At 42.8% G+C, this 16,171-nt stretch overlaps 1 long non-coding RNA gene across 1 annotated transcript; it reads left to right on the top strand.

Annotated features, from left to right (window-relative positions):
• The first annotated feature begins 2,464 nt into the window (after positions 1–2,464).
• Positions 2,465–5,644, top strand: LOC144231992 (uncharacterized). Its single transcript, XR_013335278.1, has 3 exons — positions 2,465–2,530; positions 4,090–4,184; positions 5,172–5,644. It is a non-coding gene; the product is annotated as an uncharacterized LOC144231992 (long non-coding RNA).
• Positions 5,645–16,171: the final 10,527 nt, after the last annotated feature.

The following is a 16,171-nucleotide window of genomic DNA, read 5'->3' as shown; positions in this document are numbered from 1 at the left end:
CCTCCTCTCATGGGTGTTAGATGCCTCTGATACATGAGTTTGGGCTCTCCTGGGGAATGCAGGCTATGCACTTGACTCCCAGCTCTTTCTGGGCCTACAGGCAGGTGTTCCCAGATACTGGGTTCCATATCTGGCAGCTGAGAGGTTACTCCCCAGAACCTCATAGCTGGCAAGCCACTTACCCATTGCCTGAGCAAAGAGAGAATACAGTCATTTCTATATTATCCCTTCACAAACTTTTTTCTCTTCCTTATAGAACCCAGAGGAGGTCAGGGAAAAACAAAATTTCCCCCATCCTCAGCTGCCAGTGGAATTCCCAAAATAAGATAAACTTCTCCAGATGACTCACCTAAAAAACAGTCCACACTTCTGTGCCAATGATAAAAACACTCATGAGTAGCTATTACTCTGGGCTACAGGTGGAGATTGAAGATGGACATTCAGCTTAGCAGGGGCTGAGAGTGGGCAGAGAATATGAACTTCAGCATAAGACTACCTGGGTTCCAATCCTGATATTCCCACTTATTAGCTTTGAAACCTTGAGCAAATTACCCTGTCTGAGGGGAAGCCCACCCATTGGTAAATGGCAATAACAATAATGATAGCACCTATATCAAAGAGCTGTGCACGGGGGATGCAGTCATTCATTCAAGTGACCACATGGGCTGGCTGAGGGCTGGGTGTGGTACACCTTCACATCAAAGTTGGGGGCTGTGGCCAAAATGGAAAGATGAGGAATGTCATAGAAGCAAGCATCCAATGTTCACTTACCAACGCTGTGAAACAGTATTTACCTAATAGCGCACCCTCCTTTCAACTGGCTTAGCCTAGATGGGAGAACCAGAAAGGATAAAATTTCTCTGTCTACTTCAGACATCAAGAATGGTACAATGTGTACTTAATTCTTCATTCTGGGGCCAATTGGCTTATGTCATATATTTAAAGAAAATCTATCTTTCTCTTAAAAACATAACTCGGTGCAACCATTAGGTCAAAATCTCGGCTAAAGATTTGTTTCCTGCAAAATGTCAAGTAAAGTGTCCTGCCATTTATGACAGGACAGCTGTTGCCTCTTTTTCCAAGAAGGAATTAAAGGATCTTATTACCCTAAATGAAAATGACTAAAGCATGATTATTTTCCTTTTAATCTTTTTTCCCCCAGTGGAAATTTACATAAGATGGAGCTGTAATCCATTCCTTTCATGCCGGCAGTGTGTCAGAAAATCTCTATTCTTGTAGTCCCCGTGGCAGCAACCCTTCACCTGAGCTGAGGCTGCATTTGCCTCATGGAGTGGAGTTGGCTTTTATCCAGCGAATGCAATCAATGTAGACAATTGCATTGGATGACTGAAACTTGAGATTATTTCTGGTTTTGAAGTCCATGTGTATTTTGGCCCTCTTCTTTGGCTAAATCCACTGAATGAATTCAAGTCTGTTTGTTACTTGATGTTGTGGTGAAATGGCCTGAGAACTCTGCTGGCACCAGGAATGGTTTTCATCACTCCACACTGGTGATGGTGCACTTTCCAGTTCTCTAAGAAGGGATGATGTTCCAGACTCACTTCCTGGATCAGTGAAGATGTGCCCTTTGAACTGTTCTCTCAGTGGTGGCCCACTCTTTCACAGCTCATCTTTTTGTGATGTTCTGAAAAACACTGATCTGTGGCCACTGAATAGAGTTAATCCCTGGTGGGAGGAGGGGTATGGGGATGGAGGGTAAGCCATTTTAAAGCTGAATGGGCACACCTAAATGGGAATGAGACCCATGATCTGCCCTCAGGAGCAGCAGCAACCAGTGGAGTGACCAGCACTCTCAAGTGGAGGTCAGGCTTTTCCAAATGGGAATTAAAAGCCTCCACTTGTTTTGTGCTATGAAAGACCCAGTGTACAGGGTGAACAAATAAGCTACAGCCTAGGAGAAAATATTTGCAAGCCCCTTATCTGACCAACGTCTTGTATGAAAACGATATAAGGTCTTGCAAACCTCAGCAGTATAAAAGCAAAGAATCAAATTAGAAAATGGCCCAAAGACACGAACAAATATTTCAGAAAAGAGGAGTTACAGATGGCAAGTAAGCAGAAGAAAAGCTATTGAACATCAGCAGTCATTAAGAAAACGCAAATTAAACCACAATGATCTATCCCTACACGCCTATTCAAATTGCTAACATAAAAAATAGTGATAATATCAAATGCTGGTGAGGACACAGAGAAACTGGATCTCTGGGGCATCACTAATGGCAGTGTAAAATGGAACAACCACTATGGGAAATAGTTTCGCAGTTTCTTATAAAACTCAACATGCACTTACCATATAACCCAGTAATCACACTCCTTGGGCATTTGTCCCAGAGAACTGAAAACTTATATTCGTGCAGAAACATGTACACAAATGTTCATAGCAGCTTTATTTTTTAAGCTGGCAAAATACTGAAAACAATTGCAATGTTCTTTTCTAGGTGAGTGGTAGATCAAACTCTGATAGATCCATAAGGATGGAATACTGCTCAACAACAAAAACCAACCATTGGTACGTGCAACAACCTGACTGATCCTCGAGGGCATGATGCTTAATGAAATAAGTCAGTCTGTAAAAGTTGCATACCTTTTGAAGTATGACTTTACTTCTGTAACATTATAAAAAATGACCGAATAAAACCCCACATGGAAATGGAGAGCAGAGTAATGGTTGCCAGGGAAGGGGGAGGACAGGAAAGTGGGAATACAGGAGGTAGCATGAAGGAGCCCTCCTTCTATATCCTGATTGTGATAGTAGTTATCTGAATCTATATGTGAAATGCAATTACATAGACTAAGACACACACAAAGGAATGCAGTCTTCAGAAATGATAAAAGCAAGGGCACCTGCCAATTTCTTAGTTTTGATATCATATTACAGCTTGATATCACCATTAGGGGAGGCTGGGTGAAGGATATGTGTGACTCTGTGCTAGTTTTGCAACTTCCGATGAGTCTATAATTATTTCAAAATTAAAAGTTACAAGGGTGCCTGGGTGGCTCAATTGGTTAAGCATCTGACTTCAGCTCAGGTCATGATCTATGGTTGATGGGTTGGAGCCCCGCGTTGGGCTCTGTGCTGGCAGCTTGGAGCCTGGAGCCTGCTTCTGATTCTGTGTCTCCCTATCTCTGCCACTCCCCTGCTCATGCTCTGTCTCTTTCCCTCTCAAAACTAAATAAACATTAAAAAAACTTTTTTTAAGTTACAAAAAGCCCAACAATAATGNCATCACCCCCCTTCCCTCCCCCCCCACCCCATCTGCCCTCAGTTTGTTCTCCGCATTCAAGAGCCTCTCATAGTTTGCCTCCCTCCCTCTCCCCCACTGCTTTTCCCTTTTTCTCCCCTATGGTCCTCCGTTAAGTTCCTCCTAATCCTCATTATTTTCCTTTATTATTTGCTTAATCATTTATTCATGGAATTATTTCTAATGCTAACCATCCATGTCAAAACAAAAACAAAAAACCAAAGCCTCAAATACATATCAGATCTCCTTGTTTATTCTCAAAGCATTGCTAAGCCCTATCCTGAGCCTGCCCATGATCCATCTGCACACTTGTCTTACCATCCATCTCTGACAGAAGCACTGAAGGTAGACATGATTGTCCTTTGTTGGCAGGGCTGCATCTAGATCATCCTCCAGGCTCTGAAGACTCACTCTTGGTCTGTCGTCCAGGAATTTATCCAAATTCTTAAGGAACTTTATCTTTTCAAACATTGTTACCTCTAAAGTCACTGAATTTCATGTGTTTATCTCCATTGTTTAAAAACACTCACACTCAATATTTGTAATTCATTCAGCCTTTGGAAACTTCATAGGTGCCCCTCTTATTTGGGGCCATTGAAATTTGGTCAACAAGTTTATTTACAGACATATTTTCTATGTCTTTCATGAATTCATAGCATTTGCTTATTTCTTCAAAGCTTTAGTCTTTTCATACTTGAATCCATACTCTTTGAGGTCTCGCTCAGATGTAAGTTCTTCTTAATAATTTAGTTTGCCTCTTTTGATGTGTCCTCTACATGTCCTTCCTTGAGTGGTAGAATGACTAAAATCATACACATTCCTGCAGGTGCTGACCCATCTAGGTGTTTTACAAGATAGATGCAACCAAACTTTTAGTATCCAGGATCAATGGAAGGCTCTTCTACGTGCTAAAATTTAGAGGTATAAATTTTTCTTCTAGACTTTATTCTTGACATGTACCTTTTTTTTTTTTTTTACCAATTGAAATATGCATAAAAGGAACACGGAGGGCAGCCTCTATCAAAGGAACTGAGAAGCTGTGCCCAAGAACGACAGGCACTGGGGAGAAATGTTTCCCAGCCACCTATAGCAGACAGAGCCAGTGAAAGTGGAAAAATGAAGGTAGTAGACATTTACATAAAGACATCAACATATTTTAGCTGCCAGCTGTGAGCTGTCTCCGATTCTTCTTTCACGTGCTCCTCAAAGTGCCAGACCCAGAGTGAGGGTTTGTTGGCCCCAAGGGCAACTCTGAAAGTAACTACAGTTTTCCTTTGTTTTGTTTGTTTTGTTTCTAATGCTGCCCAGAATAATAAGGATTTTCTTATCCTGATTAAAAAAAAAAAAAAAACAGTGCACATATTTTTGGCAAATAATCTACAGTGACAACTATTTCTGTTCTCTAATTGGCAACTGATAGCCATCATTGTATGGTTTGACTTGCTTATATCTGTCCATTTTTAATGTATTTTTATACAGTTGCCTATCACACACTTTCTCTCTTTTGCTTACTCAGTTTTTCACTGGTTTCATGTCATTTCTCATTTGCTTATTATGGATGAGTCCCTGGGTTATGCCCCGGGGGGCGCATCACAAATATTACTATGACTTAGTCCCTGACACTCAAAAAGAAACTGGCATGTCATAAGCGGGGCAGGTGACCCAGCCCAAGCCAATTAGCACATCATATACTCCTGGCTACAGTGATTGGTCCACAGATAGCACGTGTTCAGAGACAGTCCAATCAGAGCCCCCAAGGGCTCCCATGTGAAAGCCCCAGGATGACCTGAAGCTCTTCTATCTCTTTCTATATCCCCAGCATGTAGAGGAACCCCTGACATACAGTGACTCCTCAATAAATATTTTTTGAATTATTTAATTCTATGACTTTCTTTCCTATTATACCAGCACCCTGAGAGGAGGACACAGAGGCTAGAACTGCCATCTTGCCACCACGGGGAACCTGAGACTGAGCCAACAGAGCACAAAGCATGCAGCATGGAGAGACACATGATTTATATCTGGGAGCCCTGTGTCTTGTCATGCTGAAGCCAGAGCTGCCCTTGGACTTCTCACTTATACGAGCCAATAAGTTTCTGTTTTGCTATGTCCGTGTTTGGTTAGGTTTATGTTATGTCACTGATTACTGACCAAGTCCTAAATGAAAAGAAATTAAAAGAAGGGTCATTCCCCAGCTTTAAACGGGAACATTTCACCCCCTTGGAAGGGGAAACGTGGAGCATAGGCACAGGGGATATGAGTTTGATGAAGATGCTTTCCATGATGATGTACTGATGCCTGTGACAGAGGGGTGATGGCAGCAGGCATAGAGAGAGCACTGGCAATGGTGATGGTACTTATAATAATGGTGGTGAATGGGCACGAGGGTGGCTCAGTCGGTTAAGACTACAGCTCTTGGTTTCGGCTCAAGTCATGATCTCACTGGTTAGTGGGATCAGGCCGTGGCAGGCTCTGTGTAGACAGCATGGAGCCTGCTTGGGATTCTCTTTCTCCTTCTTTGTCTGCCCTTTCCCCCACTCCTGTGCAGTCTCTCCCTCTCTCTCAAAATAAATAAATAAATAAATACTTAATAACGGTGGTGAACAAAATAGTGTTGGTGATGCTGTCAGTAGTGATAATGGGGGGTGGGGCTGGGATGGCTGCAGTGGTGGCCAGTAGGACATCAAAAGTGACTCTCCTCCCATCTCCTCCAACACTCACCACCACCATAAACTAACCTTACAGATGCTTCCAGATTAAGAAATCTTAGAACTGAAAGAAACCTCAAGAAAGTATCCAGTATGATACTTCATACTAGTGGGATTGAGCCCCATATCCAGCTCTGCTCTGAGCATGGACCTTGCTTGGAATTCTCTCTCTCTCTCCCCCTCTTTCTTTCCCTCCCCTGTTCATGCATGCTCTCTCTCTCAAAATAAATAAATAAATAAACTTTAAAAATTAAAAAAAATTGATCTTGAACTTCTAGCCTCCAAAACTATGAGAAAGAAGTTTTTGTTACTTAGTTGGTGGTGCTTTGCCATGGCAACCCTAGATAACTGACACAGGTCAGTGAACTAGTATTTCTTAATTCTCCCCAGTTTATTCTAAGACTCAATCTGTGTCAAGAATAATTGCCTCATTGGGGCGCCTGGGTGGCTCAGTCGGTTGAGCGTCTGACTTCGGCTCAGGTCATGATCTTGCGGTTCGTGGGTTCGAGCCCCTCATCGGGCTCTGTGCTGACAGCTAGCTCAGAGCCTGGAGCCTGTTTCAGATTCTGTGCCTCCCTCTGCTCATGCTGTCTCTATCTCTCTCTCAAAAATAAATAAAATATTTAAAAAAAAAAAAAGAATAATTGCCTTCTAAGGTAAACTTGTTTTCCAGCCCTCATTCAAGACACTGGCCACACTTTACCTGTCCAACCACAGATCCAGCTTCCCTGTAAAAGCCCCTAACCTCAGTCAGGACCTCCACTGCACCATCTCTTAAAAGTGCCATCCCAGTTCTTGGCACCACTCATTTGCTTCTGCTAGCTAGTCCCCAACCCCCAAGTTTACACCTCTCCCTTCCCCCAAACCACATGCAATTCAAGCTTTTATCAAGCATTTACTAAGTAAGGAGCTATGATGATTAACCAAATAATATATGTTTTAAAGAAGGGATCTTCAGGGACCTTTGCTTCTGGGCAAGGTGGGGTGGGGTGAATTCAAGCTTTGCACTGCATCTCTCAAGTTATGCCAACCAGTAACCTAGCTAAACCATCTGTTAAAAACTTGATTTTAAGTTCTCAGAGAGCTAGAGCAGAAATTTCCTTTTTTTAAGATTTTGTTTTTAATAAAATCTCTACATGCAATGTGGGACTTGAACTTACAACCCTGAGATAAAGAATTACATGCTCTACAGACTGAGCCAGACAGACACCCCCAGGGCAGGAATTTCCACCATTGGCACAAGGAAGGGAATGAGTCCTCTGTTCAGGGGAAGCACCATGAAAGAGTTGGTAAATTCACCTTGGCGATCTTTGAGCTGTGTTCTCTGTTTCTATGCATAATTTTCTTTGTCCCAGACTGCCTTGCTACTCTACCAACTAATGCTAGTGAGAAGGTATGCCCCTTAACAGTTAAGAGCATAAGCTCTGCACTTGGAAGAAGCCAGTTCAAATCCGAGCTCCTCTACTTCCTAGCTCTCCAGAAAAGTATCCTAAACTTGGAATATGCAGAAGAGGTTCCCGGATGTTCTTTTGGTGCAATTGTTAGACTTGACTTTCTACTGAGTAGACATGTTTCATCTCTGTAGGGGCAGAGGTTAACTTGTAAATTTTGGCCCAGTAAAGATGCAGATAATTCAACCCTGGTGGTAGAATTCGCTTCAAGGGTTATGGTTTGTGGCCCTGTTGGACATTAACCAGATTTCCATCTAATCCAATAATACTTCTGTATTAATTTCCTACTGCTGTGATAACAATTTACCACATCCTAGGGCTGAAAACAACATAAACTTATCTTAGTTCTAGAAATCAGAAGTCCAAAATCAGGTTCATAGGCTAAAATCAAGTGCCAGCAGGGTTGGTTTCTTCTGAGGGCTCTACAAGAGGATGTTCCCTTGCCTTTTCCAGCCTCCAGGGTCACCTACATTCTGTGGCTTGTGGCCCCTTCCTCCATCTGCAAAGCACATCACTCCAGCCTCCACTTCCACTCTTCAGTCTCTCACTCTGACATTCCTTCCTCCCTTGTATAAGGATGCTTGTGATTATACCAGACTACTAGATAATCTGGAATAATCTCCCCATCTCAAAATCTACAACTTAATTACATCTGCAAAGTCCTTTTTACCTTTAAGGGAACATATTCACAAGTTCTAGCATCAGGATGTGGACATCTTTGGAGGGAGGGGAAGGCATTATCTAGGCTACCACGCTTTCCTTCTATTTCTTTGTGAAATCATCTACATATACCTAAATTTTCTAATGCTCTTTGGGCACCCTTTAATATCTTACTGGTTCTCGAACAAATTAATGACTTAAAATCTTTGACATTTAGTACTTACCTGAGAATAATGATGCACATTTTTTAGAATTACATTTAACATAGCTCCGTGACTCTAGGCAAGTCACTTAAACTCTCCAAGTTTTACATCTCTATAAGCAAAGATGACATAAATAATGATAATACCTAACTTTGAGGGCTGCTAGTGTAAGGGACAGATGAGACGATGTATGTACAACAGTTGGTTCAGTGCCTTGTGCATCATAAGAGCTCAACAAACGTCACATGCTGATGCAGATAAGAACGGGGACAAGTGCCCCCTGAATCTCCACTTCCCTAAAACCAGAGTGCTGTGCTCAGTGCACCCTATTTGCCTTTGCAGCTCTCTCTAGTTTTGGGACCAGAGCCACCAAACATCAGGTACTTTCACTAAATTTGTAAAAAGGCACCCTCTCTCTGTGAAAAAGGCATTGCAACTCCAGCCAGAGCACCTGACCTGACAAAGAGGTGCTTACTGGTTTTCAGTCTCCACTTGCCCTTCCCCAGCCGGGTCCCTTTGTGACACACACAAACTGTACACACCTTGTGGGGAGTCCCTTATCATGATTTTAAAACTAATTGATGCTGGTGATTATCATAGGAAGCACTCCACATTGTTCTCTAGACAGAAGGATAGTGATGTAATAATAACCTGAGCAGAAAGACAGGACTTGTCTTTGTATTGATTTCATGCCAAAACATGGCAAATGGCAAGAGACTATTGCTAGAAAACTTACTAGCATCAATAAACATATTCTAGCATCAATATAATATTCATACACACATACACCCACACACACCCCAAAACAAAACAAAACGAAATCTGCCCAGAACAATGGACAGCCATCACTCAACAGACTACAAACATTTCCTCCTGTGCCATGTATAATGATGGATGAAACGCTCTGCACAAATGTACTATCCTGCAGCTACGGCAGAGCTACTTGAACTCAGGGTCATGTTTACACTTTAAATATGTAAATATGCTATGTAAATATGTGTACTCACTCCATTTCTTAAAAAAAGAAAAAAGAATAATGATTAAGATGAGCAAAGTAGCCTTGCCACGCAATGTGTGGTCTGGATCAGCGGCATCTATGTGACCTATCTGGTTGCTGGTTAGAAATTCAGAGTCTCAGGTCCCCCAGATCTGCTGAATCAGAAGCTGCATTTTAAGAAGATCCCCAGGCAATTCAAATGTACATCAAAGTTTGAGAAGCTCTGCTCTGAGAACTTCTGAGTGAAAGCGATGGGTAATATCCTTATGAATAGCTGCCCCTCTTTTTAAGGAAAAATGACACCATTGCTACTAACCATCAGGGATGTCAGAGAAGGGAGCCACTGAACCATTCTTTCCACAAACATTCATTAGGGTCTGTTGTGTGTCAGACATTGTTCTAGGTGCTGAGATACAGCAGTGGAAAAAAAACAAAAACAAAAACAAAAATCCCTGCCCTGGAAGATCAAATGAATAGTCTATAGCATGTCAGGTGGTGGTAAATTCTATGAAGAAAAATTAAAACAGGATAGGGAAGATGACAGTTTTGCACTTTTTTAAAAAATGTCAATCTTTCCTTTGTTTTCATATTTTTCTTTCTTTTTACTTCCAAAAGAAAACGAGATTGTAGCTCTGCAATTTTTGCACTTTTAAACAGCATGGTCAGGAGATGATACTTGTGCAAAGATCCAAAGAAAACAAAGAGACAAGCTTTGCAAATATTTCCTGGAACAGGGTGGCAAGGAAAGGGAACAGCACATGCAAACCCCAGGGAGGAGAAATGACAGCATGTGTGTATGGGGATGAGAGGGATCCGTTGATGATTGCTTGAGGGAGAGAGAATTGCTGATGATGTTCTCATCGGTGGAAAAGGATGCAATGGAGGACACAAGAGAAGCCAGCCCAAGAGGGGAGCATAGAAAGTCTGACCAAGAATGTGAGGGAAGGTGGAACATATGTGCCCAGTGTGGGTAAGCTGGTAAATAATTAGTGGCAAAGCTCCCAGAGGTTTCCTCTAGGGTTTATGATTTCTCCTTGTGATAGGAATCAAGTTCATGAGTTGGAAGAGAAGAGAAGTACAGCAGAGAGGGTAGGGTTGGAATGAGTGTGCAGAAGAGTGAACAGACCAGGGAAGTGTGTGCTTGTTAAACAGCACTGATCTCCCCTGGTGACACAGCAGCATTCTCTGTCTTTCTCCAGCCATGCTCAGTGTCAAGTCTGGAGATGAGGAGAGAGTGGGGGTTGGCAGTAAAGGCGGGAGTGACCTTCCCTAGAGAACAGGGTGCTCCCTCTTGGCTCCTTGAGCCTGCAACCAGATATGCTTAGTGTTGGGATTTCCCTGGAGATGGGGGCTGCTGGAAGCAGAAGCCAAGCTTCAGGGACCTCGCTCTGAAAACCTATCTGAGTTCAATTCCTGACTCAATCACTTACTACTCTGCATCCTGGGGTATGTGTTCTCACTTCTCTGAGTCTGCACCCCTTACCTTCAGGCTTTGCTCGTGCTGTCCCCTCTTCCCAGAGGCTCCCCCTCCCTTTTTCAAGCCAAGGAAATGGTCCTGGTCTGCTGCTTGAAGATACACATTTTAAATATGCAAATAACTGACATTTATTCAATCATTCATTCAAGGAACACTAATAGCTTGTATTAGGAGAAAAATGGATAGGGGCATCTGGGTGGCTCAGTTGGTTAAGCATCTGACTCTTGATTTGGCTAGGACATGATCTCACAGTTTGTGGCATCAAGCCCCACACTGCACTGTCAGTGCAAAGCCTGCTTGGGATTCTCTCCCTCCCCTCTCCTGTCTCTCTGTCCTTCCCTGCTTGCTCTTTCTCTCTCTCTCTCTCAAAATAAATAAATAAACATTTTAAAACAAAAAGTAGAACAAATGGATAAATCCAGATTCAAATAGAAGTTCTACCACTTACCAGTTTTGTAAAATACACAGAAATAGCTGTATCAGAAAGTTTCCAACTACGCCAAGGCTCATTTTTCTCTTCTGCAAAACAGAAACTTTAACACAAGTTTCCTCTTAGGGCTGTGTGAGAAATAAGGGGAATAATGAAGCTAGCCCACAAAGATACTTAGTGCGGTGCCTGGGCACTTGGTAAAAATTCATTGTCAGCCATTATTAGTAACAAATATGTGACTAGTGCTAGGCACTGTGCTAAGAGCTGGGGATACAAAGATAAAGTGGGTCATTATAGTGAAGGAGACAATACATTATAATTGTGATGCAATTAGATACGAGCTCTGCCAAAGAAATGTATACAGTTACCACTGACAGGTAATGAAGCAGAAGTTTTCATTGCACCATGGGAAGATGAGAAGTCTTCCTGGGATGATATTTGGAATGGTCTTCCAATGACTAGACATTTGCCAGATGGAGAAGGGGAAGGGCATCCCAAGTTGAAGGAACAACATGCATCTTGAAAGGGCACCGTGTATCCATGAAGCTGTGCGGAGCCAGTCACTGGAATGGAGGATATGTGGAAAATCAGAATAGGAGATGAAGCTTAAGAGGCAAAGGGCTCCATGTTTGGAGGGGAGGGCCATGTTTGCTGCTCTCCCTCGTCCAATGTGATCTTATAAGCCACAGGCAACTGTATTCAGGTTTTTAGGCAGAAGAACAAGATTAGGATGCTGGCATTACAATGGAACATAGATAAGAGAAGGAGCAAGACAGGATGGGAAGACTGTCCAGGAGGCCATTGCAATAATACAAGGGAGACATGGTAAGAACTAGAACAAAGGCAATGGCAGAGGGCATAGAAAGAAAGCTAAGGATGGGAGAGACCATTCCGAAGTAAAATCAATGGTACTCAGGGATGTGTTGGGGCTGGATATGGGGTAAGATGAGGGACTCATTCACCATCAGCCTATTAAACTCACACAGCTATGGGTTAGTGAATCAGAGCTTAAAAATGTTTTAGCAAGTGAGACTTGCTCCAAGTCTAGGGCAGCTCAAGAGTTACCTTGGAGCATATCTTCTTTGACTCTCTGATGAACACTTGAGCATTTCCTGGTAATCAGGTAATAGTAAAGCAAATAGCATTCACTGCCCTCAGAAAAGACTATATGACCATGTATCTATAATGCAAATATAATATTGCTGTAATATTAACCATTATGCCATGTGTGTGCTGCAAGAGATGTGAAACAAAGAATATAAGCTTAGAAGAGTGAGAGGTCTACTCCATGGAGGTGCTCAACCATGAGAACATTTTTGAAAGATGGGCAATGAAAGAGGGAGGAAATGCCTGAGCTGAGCAGGTGAGCAGGAAAGCACTTTCCAGGTGTATTCTGATAGCCCCTCATCCGGTGAGCTGTTCAAGATCAAAAGGATCTGTGATCAAAAAAACCTGGCGATGCAATCTCCTATCACAGCATGTCTCCTTGGACATTCACAATTCTCTCAACATATTAAAGATCCTGAGAAGCCCAGCAGTTAAAAATAATTTGTCCAGGGGCACCTGGGTGGCTCAGTTGGTTAAGCATCCAACTCTTGATTTTGGCTCAGGTCATGATGTCACAGTTGGTGGGATCGAGCCCCACATTAGGCTCTACACTGACAGCAGAGAGCCTGCTTGGGTTCCTCTCTCTCCCCCTCTCTCTCTCTGCCCTTCCCTGCTCATGTGTACATGCTCGCTCTCTTTCGCTCTCAAAATAAATAAACTTAAAAAAAAATAATTTGTCTAGTGATAAAAGCAAGTTAGTGGTTACTTGGGGCCAGTGGTGGGGATAGGAAGCAGCACAAGGAAATATTGGGATAATGTGCATGTTCTATATCTTGATTGGAATGGTAGGTTACATGCATGTATGTATATGTCAAGTTCATTGATGTGTACACATAGAATGTACATTTTGGTGTACATTTTATGTATAAATTATACCTCATTTAACTTGATAAAAAACTGTAACAATTTTTGCAGGGGCCTGGGTGACTCAGTCAGTTGAGCATCGGACTGTTGATTTCAGCTCAGGTCATGATCACAGGGAGTGGGATCGAGCCCTATGCTGGGCTGAGCGTGGAGCCTGCTTAAGATTCCCTCTCTTGGGGAGCCTGGGCGGCTCAGTTGGTTAAGTGTCCAACTTCAGCTCAGGTCATGATCCCATGGTTCATGGGTTTGAACCCCGCATCGGGCTCTGTGCTGACAGCTAGCTCAGAGCCTGGAGCCTGCCTCAGATTCTGTGTCTCCCTCTCTCTCTGACCCTCCCCTGCTCACACTGTCTCTCTCTCTCTCAGAAATAAATAAAAGCATTTAATAAAATTTTTAAAGATTCTCTCTCTCTCTCTCTCTGTCTCTCCCCCCACCCCCATGTCCTGTCCCTAGTCATACGCTCTCTCTAAATTAAAAAAAAAAAAAAGTAGCTAAAAACTAGAATAATTTGTTGGGCTTTTTTTTAACTTTGGAAACCTTTTTTTATTATTTTCATTAATATTCCCTCAAAAGGGCTATTTCTCTGAACACCATCTGGAGAAACACCAGTGTGTTCACTTCCTATGGCTGCTGTTGCAAATTACCACAAACTTAGTGGTTTAAAACATCATACATTTATTATCTTACAGTTCCAGAGGTCACAGTCTGAAACGGGTCTCACTAGGCTAAAATCAAGGTGCTGTGTTCGTTCTGGAGGCTCTAGGGGAGGGAATGATTTGTCTTCTTGCCTTTTCCAGACTCCAGAGGCCGCCCACTTTCCTGCCTCACAGGGCCCCTGTTCCTTCATCTTCAAAGTCAGCAATCACATCCCTGCGACCTCTACTTCCTTCCCCAGATCTCCTCCTCTGACCTCTACTTCCCTCTTACCCACTAGAACCCTTGCAATTACCTGCACCCACTCACATCATCCAGGATTATGTCCTCATCTCAAGCTACTTAATTGGATCACATTTGCAAAGTCTCTTTTGTGGTATGACACTCACAGGTGCCAGGAACTAGGACATCTCAGGGGGACTGGGGGCATCATCCTGCTTAACATAACCAGTCTTTAGTGCAAAGTAAGAGTGGATAATAAGCCTGGAAATGAAGGTTGAGGCCAGATCAGGCCAAGAATTTGGTAAGCGACAGGCAGAATTTCCTTAACGTTAAATTTACATGTTTTAAAATATGAAAACTGGGGCGCCTGGGTGGCTTAGTCGGTTAAGCATCCGACTTTCGCTTAGGTCATGATCTCGCGGTTCGTGGGTTCGAGCCCCGCACCGGGCTCTGTGCTGACTGCCAGCTCAGAGCCTGGAGCCTGTTTCAGAGTCTGTGTCTCCCTCTCTCTCTCTGACCCTCCCCTGCTCACGCTCTCTCTCTCCTAGAAATAAATAAAAAATAAATTAATTAATTAATTAAATAAAATATGAAAACTATCATAGGGTATAAAAAATTTTTCCTCGGATCACCAGCCATCCAGTTTCCCTCTATGAGACCAACAAATGTTACCTACCACTTTCTTATATGTTATTTCAGAATAATCCATTATTACATAATTTCTTTACACACATGGTAGCATAGTGTAAAATTTGTTCTGGTAACTTTGTGATTACCCCTCAACAATATATGTTGGATATCACAGCAGAGCAGGACAATGAGAGCTTTTTTAAGTTTATTTATATTTTTTAGTAAGCTCTACACCCAATGTGGGACTCAAACTCACAACCCCAAGATCAAGAGTCATATGCTCTACCAACTGAGCCAGCCAAGCACCTCCAAAGAGAACTTTTTTATTTATTTCAAATGGACAGATAGCATTTAATTTTCTAGACCGGTGATTCTCCTCATTAGAATGGCCTAGGGAGATTTTGAAAGACCCCCAGGAGTTCCAGTTATCTATTCTCCGCAATAAACCCACCTTGAAAGTTAAAAGCATAAAACAATGACCAATGGGAAGGGGCAAGAATTCTTGCAAGGCACAGTGGGGACAGCTTGTCTCTGCTCCACAGTGATGGAGGGATTTGGTGGGGTGACTTGGATGGCTGGGAGATGGCAGGAATGGTTTGATATGGGAGCCATGTATCTGAGGCTTTGATTTTGACATTAGTTGGAATGCTTGGTTACTGTCCATATCATATCTGCAGAGACTGAAATATCTAAAAATGCTTCTTGACTCATATACCTAGTGCCTGGGCTGGGATGGCTGTAACAGCTGGGCCTGAATAGATATCTCTCTCTCTCTCTCTCTCCCTCTCTCTCCCTCTCTCTATCTCTTTTTCTCTCTTTCTCCCTCAATCTTGCCTTCACTCTTGCTCTCTCTCTTTCTCTCTCTCTCACCACACCCACTGCCCATCTTCATGCAGCTGGCTTGAGCCTCCTCACAGTATGGCGGTCTCAGGATAGCCAGACATCTTACAAGACAGATGGCTCATCCCAGAGCTCAAGTTCCAAGAGGCCAATGCAGAAGCTACAAAGCTTATTGTAACTTAGCCTTGGAGGTCTCAGACTATCTATCTGATCCTCTTCTATTGGTCGAGCAAGGTCCTAAACAAGAGACTATCCCGGTTTAAGAGAAAGGGAATTAGACTCTACCTCTCAATAGGAGAAGTGGCAGAGACTTTGAGATCATCCTAATATACCACACCCAGGTGACCTGAATGTGTAACAGTTATAAATGTGCCAGAACTCATTAGCCAAGCCCTTGTTGATGAATATGCAGGTTGCTTCAGATTTGCCGCTACTGCAAGTGATACAGCACTCGGTATGTACAGCAGTCATGATTTCACACATGGGCAAATATGTCTGGAGTAAATTCCTACAAGTGAAACTGGTGTGGATTACGGACACTGGGCTGGCTCGATTGGTTGAGCATGTGACTCTTGATCTTGGGATCATGAGTTCAAGCTCCATAGTTGGGGAGAAAAGGGGGAAATTGGTGTGGATTACAGATTAGGTACTAGAAGTTTTTGAGT

This window comes from Crocuta crocuta, unplaced genomic scaffold (assembly GCF_008692635.1).
Source record: "Crocuta crocuta isolate KB4526 unplaced genomic scaffold, BGI_CrCroc_1.0 scaffold260, whole genome shotgun sequence".
NCBI lineage: Eukaryota > Metazoa > Chordata > Mammalia > Carnivora > Hyaenidae > Crocuta > Crocuta crocuta.
This window is presented reverse-complemented; position numbering and strand designations above follow the sequence as displayed.